Genomic DNA, 12,671 nt, shown 5'->3' on the forward strand with positions numbered 1-12,671 from the left:
CTCCACGAAGATCGTCAAGATTTCTGTGGCGGAGTGATTATCGTCTCGGCCTTTCATCCGGAGGTCCCGGATTCGAATCCCGTCAGACATGGTATTTCTCACATGCTATAAAATTCATTATCATTCAACTATAAGCGGTTGTAAGCCTGTTGTTACTGTACAAATAAACACAAATAAACAAATTATTATTAAAAAGATTTCGTACACAAATTTCTGTTATTGTCTATTGTTCAAGTTAAGGAAATTTGAGACAGTCCAATTATTTGAGACAGTTTATAAACTTAAAATTGATAATTTTAAGACTAGTTTTATGTGCATCTTTTTTTTAAATTATTAATAAGTCTTACTTGTTGCTGTAGTACAAATTTTAACTCTTTCATTCCTATTTTACTAGCTAATTAATTTGTGTTCCTTTCCCTTTTTAATTTGTTTTGTTTCATCATAAAATGGTTGAAGAAGTTTTTTTTATATTTTCTAAACCATTATTTCAACATTACGGTCATCGAATTAAAAATAAACGTTTTTTAATTTCTCTCTTTAATAATCTTAGCGTTTACTAAAATCTTAAAAGCAATTTTTAGTATATAAAAAATTATACTTCTGAGTGACTTACCCAGTCAAATCTTCAACTTCAAACGTACATCCTGTTTTATCCTTTCGGCATAAGGAAAAGCGACGCACGAAACATTAGTAACTCCTGAAAATGACATTACCATTTCCATAAATAACAAATCTTTCGTTCCAGACTTACGATTAAAGTAAAGAGTAAAGTAGTTCTTAATTACCTCATCTGATTTTCAAGTTAATTATTTTAATTATCGTATTTTATCGAGAATACGTCGTATCCCAAATATAGGTCAACCCGACACATTTGAATTTAATTTTCAGGGAAAATGTCGATAGAAAATATTTTTTTCACCAAATAAAATTTACCGTCAACAAGAAACTAATTTCGAAATTTATTATACATTATTAACAATATTATGCATACATTTTATTATACTTATTATACTGTTGCATTAGTATTTTATTATACATACAGTACTTTTTTAATGCTTAATTGATGAAAAAAGTAAAATAAATGAAATAAAATCATTGCTTCACAAAAATGAGAAAATTAAAAAAACATTCACTGGTTACGTAGACTCATTTAATCTTCCCGTTTCTTTAAAAGTTTGAAGATGTAAATCCATGTTTTAAATTTATCTATTTCTAATTAAAAAGTTAATATCTTTATAAAAATAGGAAATTCTTATGTGGTATTTTTATCAGTAATAATAATAATTATTAATATTTTTATAAATATAAACAGTAATAAGTCCCCCATCACGAATATAAAAACGAAAATAAACTACGAAACAACTTAAAAGACCGATCGAAACCAAAAAAGTTGACCTCCACTTTGCAGGAGAAAATGTAGGTATGTTTGTTAAGCTTTCAAAAATACAAGTAATATTTGTAATATTTAATCATACAAGTCTCACACTCTTTCTTTCCATCATAGCTGTAAAATTAATATCATTACTCTCATAGAAAGCTATTTTTACTTGGTTTCGTATACCTCAAGATTTATCATCTGTTATACCAAATTGAAACACAAATAAACCAACAAATTGTGTCCCATTGTAAACGAGGATAATTTTATCCCGACATTTGTACGTAATTCATGTACCCCATTCATTTGTGGAAAGACCCAAAAACTAATAAATTTAAAACTTATTTAGGATAGCGTTTTGATAAAAATTGAAATAATTTTTTCCAATACGCTATTCCTCCTTGATTTATTGGCTAGTTAGATGATTTATGATTAAAATTATTTCTAAAGACCATTTTTTACATTGAATGTATTAACAGAATCAATTATTTCAATTATCCAAAGCTTATCTTGAATAGAATGCCTACATTATTGAAAAATACTCATTAATATAATTAGTAATGTTCATATCAGTTAACTAATGTTAACTGCTAACAAATTAACGGAAAAAGTCGCCAGATACACTATCGGATATCAGCGTGCTGTGCCCACCGAAATGCAGAACGATATTTTTCCTTTAAAACAACCAACACTAACCAGTACCATTTTTTCTCATATTCTTTACCTTCCAGACGACCATAAAAAAACTAAAACAAACAGGCGTAAAGAAAAAAAAAATTACGTAGTAATGATTAAACAATGAATTTTTTTTTCAGAATAGAAAATAATTGTTTTTAGAGCTCAAAATAATATATATATTTCTTCTTTTAAAAAAAATCAATTTTTTTACATTGTTCGCTTTGAGGTAGATAGAAAAAAGGCTGAAGAGTTGATATTCTGTAAAATTTCATATTTATATAAAGTATATAGATAGATATAAAATTGCCTACGGTGACAACATAACTCATGTGGAAAATATTGAAACCACAGGTAATTTTGTCTTGATAATAATAGAAAGTAAATTTCCGTTTAAATGCGCACTAAAATAATAGGTTTCGGTAAAATAGGTTTTTATATTAAATTTATTACGTAAAAAATCAAAATTATTGAAATTGTAGGGTTTTCAAAATGACCGTTTGTTTAAGGTTTTACCTATAAAGCATAAATTTTTAATTAATTTATGAATGTATGAAAGCTTAATTAAAAAAAAAAAAAACAGCATGTACTATTTCATTTGTGATATTCTATTTCATACATTCCCATGTTTTATTAATATTTTCCTACTCTTTATAGATAGTACTTAATTAAGAGGTGTATTAGTTTTCTTAATAAATAAATAAACACTAAATACTTATTATACATACGTACGCACGTTTAATTGAGATGATTTCAATTACCGAACATGCCTCATTGACGTAATTTGGCTTTAAATGAATTAATTGAGTACTTGACGGGTTAGTATTATTTAAATAAGAAATATAAGTCGTTCTTCGTAGCCTGAACTTGATAATTAAATGAATCAATTACGTCATTTCCACACAAAAAGTATTACAGACATTCTGTTTATGGAAAAGACAGTTTTCTAACTTACATTATGAACTGGTAAGCCATCTTTCTGTAATTATAATTACTATCTTTTTCTAATACCTTCAGACCTGACAGTCTCTCGATCCAAGCCCAAGGTGTTTTTTATATATTAAAGAATTCTCATCAGGAGTTATAATATGATTTATAATTAAACTCCTATATAATATAAAATTACTTCAATGCGTAAACGGTTGAATTAAATTCGTGATTTCAATTAAAAAGTAATTAATTACATCAATAAAGTAAATTAATTTTTATATATATATTTTTTTTCTATTTAATACGAAAAACCAAACAGCAAAGGTAATTAAAGCAAGATAAAAAAACAAATTGTGTATAAAAAAAAAAATTATTATCGCGATAAAATCAAATTTTAACTATAATTCATAATTACAAGCAAAAATACTATTATTGGAAACAAAACATCAGAGTATTCTTTAAAAATAAATAGGCCTAATCACATATTTTACATTTATTAAAATACGTAATGGTAATCAGATAGAATGTTAAAACCGTGAAAATTCATTAGTATTACAATATCCCCGGAACAGAAGCCAAACAATCTATTTAATTTATTTCTATTTCATAATTTTTTTTTTTTAATTGGAAGTTTCATTTCTAGTATAATATAATTACCATTATCATTTTAAGTAATGACATTTACAACAAAATTGAATAACTGTTAGTAGCTCACCGGGCCTGGTGATTAATTCGTCATCGCAAATCAACTGATTTCGAAGTCGAAAGTTCTAAGGTTCAAATTCTTATACAGACCTTTATATGGATTTGGATACTAGATCGTGGATACCGGTGGTTTTTGGTGGTTAGGTTTCAATTAACCGCACATCTCAGGAATGATCGGTCTGAGACTGTACAAGATTACAGTTCATTTATATTATACAATTCATACATATTATCCTCGTTCATCCTCAGAAGTATAATATCTTACTCTGGTTCCGGAAGCTAAACAGAAAAAGAGAGGGATATCTAATAGTATTTAATAATTTAAATAATAGGGAAGATATCAAGTTAACAAAACAAAAATAATTATTAATGATCTTTAAAGAAGATTTTATGTGTAACACACCTTTATTTATTATCAAGAAAAAAGTTTCAAGAGAATAATGAAAAAGTAACGTAAACTGTGGTACTTTTTAAAAGTTTATTTTTTTATTTTTTTGTTAAAAGTAAAGTTGTTATGGAATACTAAAATAAAAATTAAGAGTCCAAATTTTATACAAACTAAATAAACATTCGAAGCAAATTACAAAGAAAAATAAAAAAAATTGTATTGGTAATGTGTTATTTTATTTATGATTTAAAGTAAAAAATAGAATATAATTTAATTTTGATAATTTTTATCAGAGTAAATTTTATGTACGAGTATAAAGTGGATAAATTTTATGTTTTTTCTAAAAGATAAAGTTTTAATTTATTTTTACTGCGTAAAAGTCGCAAGTTATGTTAAAACCTATTCGCATTCTAATAATGCTGCATTTATTAAAGCAAAAAATGTTTGAGGTTAATCAGTTGAAACCATTGAATTTTTAAACATATATTTTTCTTACTTATAGAATAAGAGCTGGGTGTTTATTATCTTCTACCTATATCAATAGAGTTTTAAAACTACAGTAAAACTTGGTTATAACGAGATTCAAGAGGCGGGTAAAATATGCTCGTTACAGCCGAGTGATTACATCCGGGTTGCCACCTCGTAACTGTAAATTTTTACGCCGTCATTATCTGTTATAATACAAAAAAAAAATACTGTATGCCTAAGAAGAAACGGTTTTAAAATAAAATTAATTATATTAAAGACTAAAAAATAAAATTTAAATGTAACACAATTTTTAGACTCTAATACGTAATGATTTTAACCAAAACTTTTATCCAGTGAATTATTGAAAAAATGGTAATAAGTGTGCAGTAAAATTTACCAAAATTATCAAGAAAAGTAACAAATGAACACCATAAAAATGTCTATGTCACGTTTTTACGAACAAACTGTATTCATTAAATCTAAAAAAAACATTTTCATCTAATTTTTCTTCATTCTAATAGAATATGTCAAAACTTAATTGAGCATAACCGTTTATTTTTGTTTGTTTAGTAATCCTATCCCTGCAGTTGACCTGCGGCGGAGAGACTACTGCCGGACGGCTATGGGCGACCAACCCACCGGGTTGGTCTAGTGGTTAACGCGTCTTCCCAAATCAGCTGATTTTGAAGTCGAGAGTTACAGCGTTCAAGTCCTAGTAAAGCCAGTTATTTTTACATGGATTTGAATACTAGATCGTGGTTACCGGTGTTCTTTGGTGGTTGGGTTTCAATTAACCACGCATCTCAGGAATGGTCGAACTGAGAATGTACAAGACTACACTTAATTTACACTCATACATATATCATCTTCTGAAGTATTATCTAAACGGTAGTTACCGGAGGATAAACAGAAAAGAGACAGAGAGAGACATGGGCGACCAATCTAAGGTGGTGGGCGGCGGGGGCTCCTCGGAGTCGTCGTTCGCCGATGATCCCCTGGGGACGTCGCTCTGGCTATTCTAATTCGGTGACAAGAACGCCCGAATGGTTGCGTAGGGGCTGTGTACATACCACGAGGATTAGGTCTATCCCCTGCATGACTAGAGGGGGAGGTTTTTTAGCGAGTGGGAGCCCCGCACTTGCCCTCAGAGCGGGCTTGGCGGCGGCTGGCAGAGCTTTTTCCTCCTCCTACGGAAAACAAAAAAAAATAAATAAATAATAATCTTATCCCTGTAATCATTAAAATAGTTTTGTAGTTTATTCAACAACCGTTAATTTTTAAATCATTCTTCGGCGCCAGTTATTGATTCGACTGGGAGAGTAGTAGATTCTTCTACGTTTTCAGTTTCAGCTTCGCTATCACCTGCACAACTTCAAGTTATCTCAGTAATAATGTCTTCATCAGTCGGGATTTCTGTATTATGTACGTCGTGTATATTCTGGAAAGGCTGACTTTGTTTGTCGAGTTAAGAGTTTGAATCCATTCTGAGAGTGGAATATCGTCTTTATCATGATAATCTACCGTCGAAATATGGCGTACAATAAAACCAGATTTTTTAAAACTGTTTCGAATTGTAGCTTGTGATAAGTTACACCAATTTCGATTCATAAATATGATAGCGTCTAAAACTGTCATTTGGAATTATTTTTTCTCGTCCATGTTCTGAATAATTTTTAAAAACATTAATTGCCTGTAATGAACTTTAAATTGTGAATAAACTCCTGTTACACCGGCTGCAGTTTCGTTGTGGAATTAAGAAGTAAAAATACAAGATTTATATTGGTTATGTTTTGCAGTGATGGATGAGTGGGACAATTATCGATCAATAATAATATTTTTCTGTAATTGTTTTGCAATTGCAAACCCTATTTACGAATTTCTTGTTCGAAAATCATCGATGTCATCCATGCGTTAGAATTAGACACGTAATCGAAAGGAATTTTTTTTTTACATTCTTAAAACAACTTGAATATCTTGATTTCTGTATCATTAAAAGTTTCCGTTTTTCTGTTCGTTGAATTTGAGCATAACAAAATCGTTAGCCTGACCTTTGACTGTTTCCCACCAATACATTTTTCACCTTTAAATTTAAAAGCTTTATCGACGAATGATTTATAAAAGAAGCCGGTTTCATCGACATTAAAAATTGTCCTCTCCATTATAACCTGATTTAATAAGTAGCCAATTTTCATTCACCCAAATGTTCACAATTGAACTGTCTACGCTGTTAGCTTCCCCCATCACTTTTTGAAAAAAAAAATCTGATTTCTGTTATTAAAACGGTCTAACCATCCGTTGCTACAAACGAAATCTGCATACTTGAGATTTATAACGAATTTATCTGCCTGCATTTTTAAAAATGGACCACTAATAGGTACGTTTTCACTTCTTTTCACTTTAAACCATGATAAGAGGGTGCTATCTAAGTCGACTTTGTCACATAGCTGAGTTTTCTTTTGTTTGCGTGTGATTTTTTTTAAAAGCACTCGAAGTTTCTTGCGACTCTTCCATGACTGTTGAAACTGTGGATGAAGAAAGTCCATGTTTTTGCAAACATCTGATTTGATAGGCTTCGTTTCAGTTCTTGGATAATTTGGATTTTATCACTCACGAACAGTTGACGTCCGACATCGTTCATTACAAATGAACCGGAGTACACTTTTTTAGAAATACACTGTACATTTTGTTTTTAGCAAGAAGCACTAAAACGAAAACGCATTCACTGACCCAGCTACAGTATTAATGTGTTGTATTTGGCTATTGGGTATCCGATCGATCACTTTAACGCAGTACTGTTTTTTTAACTGATTCTATTGGTACAGTACTATATTTTTTAACTGGAAATTATGATTACTGAATTTACCAGTGCAGTTAGGTCATGTAAAATTTATCTTTAACCACTTCCCTCTTCAGACTTTGACTTAAATCGTTTAAAATGTGCTATGTTCGATGAACCTATTTGGGGGTATCATTGCTTGACCCCAGTCTTCCTGAAATTTTTCAAACAGAAAAGCCCGAGTAATTAAAATAACTACCAGCATTTTTAATACCGTAATGGAACTTGTTCTGTACGTACTGTTCAAATGTTCTGTTACAAACCTTTTGTTCACCCTTCAAACCTGACATGAATAAGCCTAAGATAAAATGTCACAATATACGTATGCATCGTAAATGTATATTTCGTAAATGAAGAAATAAAATTTCCCTTGCGATGACATTATTTGGTTGTTATTTTTTTTTTTTTAATTATAGTATTTTATAAAATGAAAATGCTCGTAATAATCAAGTTCATGATGCGTCGATACCTCGCTAAAAGGAAGTTAATGTATCATTAATGAAATAGAAAACCAAACAAATCCCGGAATTTTGTTCCTTACAATCGAGCTCGTTATTCGCGGGTTCCGCTGTATTTCTACGATAAGTTAAAACAAAAAGAAATTTAAAATTGGTTGATAAAAATAATGAACACTAAAAGAATTTTTAAAAATATAACTTTTAGGGAGGAGATACGCATTAAAGTTTTTATTTTTTCAAAATTTATATTTTCAATATTATTTCTAGGTAATATTTTTTGATAAGCTAATATCACTTACGAGTATAATTTTCAACTTCGATCCCATTCCGGATATTACATCCCCTAAACATTTTCCTATTATCAGACAGAGTTTATCTTTATTTTAATAGAATCACTCCATGTAATACATAGGCTATTACACCGAACTCAATGATTGAACATTAGATTTTTACTTCAATGACAAAAAAAATAGATGCTAAAAAATACATACACACACACACACAAAATCATGAAACGATTTTTTAACTGATATTACTATATTTTATACACGGAAAGGATAAAAAAACAATAAAGAATCTCTCAGATTTGTAGAGGTAGTATTTTTCCCGATAGAAATAATATACCAAATTTTATTCCTTATCAAACGAGAATTTTTTTTTTTTGCTCAGTAAGTTTCCTGACAAAATCACGTGATAAGAAAGAAGGTCCTTAAGGAACCTCCAAAATAAATAATACACAATAAACAGTTGCAAGAAAACTTAAAGTCAAATATGAAATATCAAAGCACAGTCATAAATCACAAACCATTAATTTCAGCACCATATACTCCACAAAACAAACATTAATAACAAATAAAAAGAAAAAGAAAGAGAAATAACAAGAAATTAAATACGACACCACGAGAGAAATTTAAAATAAGAATAATCTATTTTTTTTTTTTGTCTTCAGTCATTTGACTGGTTTGATGCAGCTCTCCAAGATTCCCTATCTAGTGCTAGTCGTTTCATTTCAGTATACCCTCTACATCCTACATCCCTAACAATTTGTTTTACATATTCCAAACGTGGCCTGCCTACACAATTTTTCCCTTCTACCTGTCCTTCCAAAATTAAAGCGACTATTCCAGGATGCCTTAGTATGTGGCCTGGAAGTCTGTCTCTTCTTTTAACTATATTTTTCCAAATGCTTCTTTCTTCATCTATTTGCCGCAATACCTCCTCATTTGTCACTTTATCCACCCATCTGATTTTTAACATTCTCCTATAGCACCACATTTCAAAAGCTTCTAACCTTTTCTTCTCAGATACTCCGATTGTCCAAGTTTCACTTCCATATAAAGTGACACTCCAAACATACACTTTCAAAAATCTTTTCCTGACATTTAAATTAATTTTTGATGTAAACAACTTATATTTCTTACTGAAGGCTTCTAATATTAATCTGAGGCCTAAAATTGCTTCCCTTGTCCCTATACTTTTCCTGAAACCAAATTGGTCTTCTCCTAACACTTCCTCCACTCTCCACTCAATTCTTCTGTATAGAATTCTAGTTAAGATTTTTGATGCATGACTAGTTAAACTAATTGTTCTGTATTCTTCACATTTATCTGCCCCTGATTTCTTTGGTATCATTACTATAACACTGTTTTTGAAGTCTGACGGAAATTCCCCTTTTTCATAAATATTACACACCAGTTTGTATAATCTATCAATCGCCTCCTCCCCTGCACTGCGCAGTAATTCTACAGGTATTCCGTCTATTCCAGGAGCCTTTCTGCCATTTAAATCTTTTAATGCTCTCTTAAATTCAGATCTCAGTATTGTTTCTCCCATTTCATCCTCCTCAACTTCCTCTTCTTTCTCTATAAAACCATTTTCTAATTCTTTTCCTCCGTATAACTCTTCAATATATTCCACCCATCTATCGACTTTACCTTTCGTATTATATATAGGTGTACCATCTTTGTTTAACACATTATTAGATTTTAATTTATGTACCCCAAAATTTTCCTTAACTTTCCTGTATGCTCCGTCTATTTTACCAATGTTCATTTCTCTTTCCACTTCTGAACACTTTTCTTTAATCCACTCTTCTTTCGCCAGTTTGCACTTCCTGTTTATAGCATTTCGTAATTGCCGATAGTTCTTTTTACTTTCTTCATCACTAGCATTCTTATATTTTCTACGTTCATCCATCAGCTGCAATATATCGTCTGAAACCCAAGGTTTTCTACCAGTTCTCTTTATTCCGCCTAAGTTTGCTTCTGCTGATTTAAGAATTTCCTTTTTAACATTCTCCCATTCTTCTTCTACATTTTCTACCTTATCTTTTTTACTCAGACCTCTTGCGATGTCCTCCTCAAAAATCTTCTTTACCTCCTCTTCCTCAAGCTTCTCTAAATTCCACAGATTCATCTGACACCTTTTCTTCAGGTTTTTAAACCCCAATCTACATTTCATTATCACCAAATTATGGTCGCTATCAATGTCTGCTCCAGGGTAAGTTTTGCAGTCCACGAGTTGATTTCTAAATCTTTGCTTAACCATGATATAATCTATCTGATACCTTGCAGTATCGCCTGGCTTTTTCCAAGTGTATATTCTTCTATTATGATTTTTAAATTGGGTTTTGGCAATTACTAAATTATACTTCGTGCAAAACTCTATAAGTCGGTCCCCTCTTTCATTCCTTTTGCCCAGCTCGTATTCACCCACTATATTTCCTTCCTTGCCTTTTCCAATGCTTGCATTCCAATCTCCAACTATTATTAAATTTTCATCTCCTTTTACGTGTTTAATTGCTTCATCAATCTCTTCGTATACACATTCTATCTCATCATCATCATGGGCGCTTGTAGGCATATAGACGTTAACAATCGTTGTCGGTTTAGGTTTTGAATTTATCCTTATTACAATGACTCTATCGCTATGCGTCTTGAAATACTCCACTCTCCTCCCTATTTTCTTGTTCATCACGAAACCTACTCCTGCCTGCCCATTATTTGACGCTGAGTTAATTACTCTAAAGTCACCCGACCAAAAGTCGCCTTCCTCTTCCCACCGAACCTCACTAATTCCTACTATATCCACGTTTACCCTATCCATTTCCCTTTTTAAATTCTCTAGCCTACCAACCTTTTTTAAGCTTCTAACATTCCACGCTCCGACTCGTAGAATGTTATTTTTTACTTTTCTGGTGACCCCTTCCTTAGTAGTCCCCACCCGGAGATCCGAACGGGGGACTATTTTACCTCCGGAATATTTTACCAAGGAAGGCGCCTCCATTATTGCTTTTGAAAATGCAGAGCCACATTTTCTTGGAAAAAAAAACAGCTGTAGTTTTCCATTGCTTTCAGCTGCGCAGTACTCAGAGGACTGAGTGATGTTGATATGGCCGTTTAAGTCATTGTGACTTACGCCCCTAACAACTACTGAAAGAGCTGCTGCCCTCTTTCAGGAATCATTCCTTAGTCTGGCTCTCAACAGATACCTCTCCGATATGGTTGCACCTTCGGTCCAGCTACTCTGTATCCCTGAGCACTCAAGCCCCCTCACCAACGGCAAGGTCTCATGATTCATAGAGGAGGGAATAATCTATATAAATATTTAATAACATTTTCTTTTAATACAGATATTAAAATAGAAATATCTATGCTTTTGATGTGAACTTAATAAATGATTGTACGACTTTAAAAATTTATTTCAATTTGTTTCGTATTAGCTTTTAATTATTACTAAGCAGAATTATCAAATTATAACAGTAATCTTATTATTGTAGGTTCGACAAAACCTAAAAAGAAAATAAAATAAAACAAGTTTACGTATTTAAATATATTTTTTAACATCGAAGGCTTATAAAAAAATAAAAAAAATAACAGTACTTATAAGATAAATAGTAATGTTTCACCTAGAAGTAAAGGGTCATTTACCTCATTTACAGTCAGTATTTCTTATTTTTTATTCTACATAATATGTGCTAATGTATTCGAAAAATAAACAAGTTAAAATGCCTTGCTCCGACTTTTACTTTTTTCTCCTTTGAAAAGGATAACGGATTTATATTTTTACGTTTTTAGTGAAATACATTTAAGAATTTTGTATTCTAACCCATTTTTAATAGACTACCAAATAAATATTTGGTACTTCTCAATGTGACGTTATGCGTGTGCATTTGTGTGTGTGCGCGCGATCGCGCGCACGTGTGAATGATAGTACAAGCTTTATTATTTAGCAGATCCACTAACATCATTTTTATTTTGTACAAGAAAAATCCTTGAGTATATCCCGTACTAAAGGTTTAGCGCTAACTAAAAATTTATTTTGAAAAAAAATGAATCAATTTAAAAATTTGTAAAAAATTTTTTTTATTTACTTGATCTTATCATCTGATTGTATAATAGCCTGATATTATTTCAACATTTAAAGTATTTTAATTGAAGCTTCAAGTGAAGGTTTTGGAAAATTTATATTAATGTGCCTGTATTATTAAACTAATTTTTAAAAAAATTCTTTGACTAAACTAATTTCTATTTAAAAACTAAAATAAAAAAATAAAATTTATTTAATTTAGAAAACTGAAAATATTTTTATTATTCGGCTTTCACAAATGGAAAAATTAATCAATTAAACATTTACTGCCATCGTGGAGTTATAGGAGACAGCAAGTAATAGTAACATAGATATCATACAACGCTCCAAAACAAGGTAATTAGAACAACTGCAGAGGCACCATGGTTTACAGAATGATGTCATTCACGAATATCTGGAGCTTCCGACCGTTCGTGAAGTTGTGAGACAGCACAATGTTATATACCAACAACGTTTAGAGATTCACGT

General features: G+C 30.9%; 1 protein-coding gene across 3 annotated transcripts in view; it reads right to left on the reverse strand.

The window, feature by feature from the left end:
• Oct-TyrR (Octopamine-Tyramine receptor) overlaps positions 1 to 12,671 on the reverse strand; it is a 1,169,363-nt gene that overhangs the window by 1,090,677 nt on the left and 66,015 nt on the right. Inside the window, exon 1 of one of the 3 annotated variants that reach the window (XM_075365896.1) lies at positions 614 to 677. The exons of the other annotated variants lie outside the window; for them this stretch is intronic. The gene's annotated coding sequence lies outside the window, so the exon portion shown is untranslated. Of the gene's footprint in view, positions 1 to 613; positions 678 to 12,671 lie in introns of those variants that run through there. 3 annotated transcript variants of the gene reach the window in all.

The sequence above is a fragment of the Lycorma delicatula genome, chromosome 5, assembly GCF_047948215.1.
Source record: "Lycorma delicatula isolate Av1 chromosome 5, ASM4794821v1, whole genome shotgun sequence".
Classification (NCBI taxonomy): Eukaryota; Metazoa; Arthropoda; class Insecta; order Hemiptera; family Fulgoridae; genus Lycorma; species Lycorma delicatula.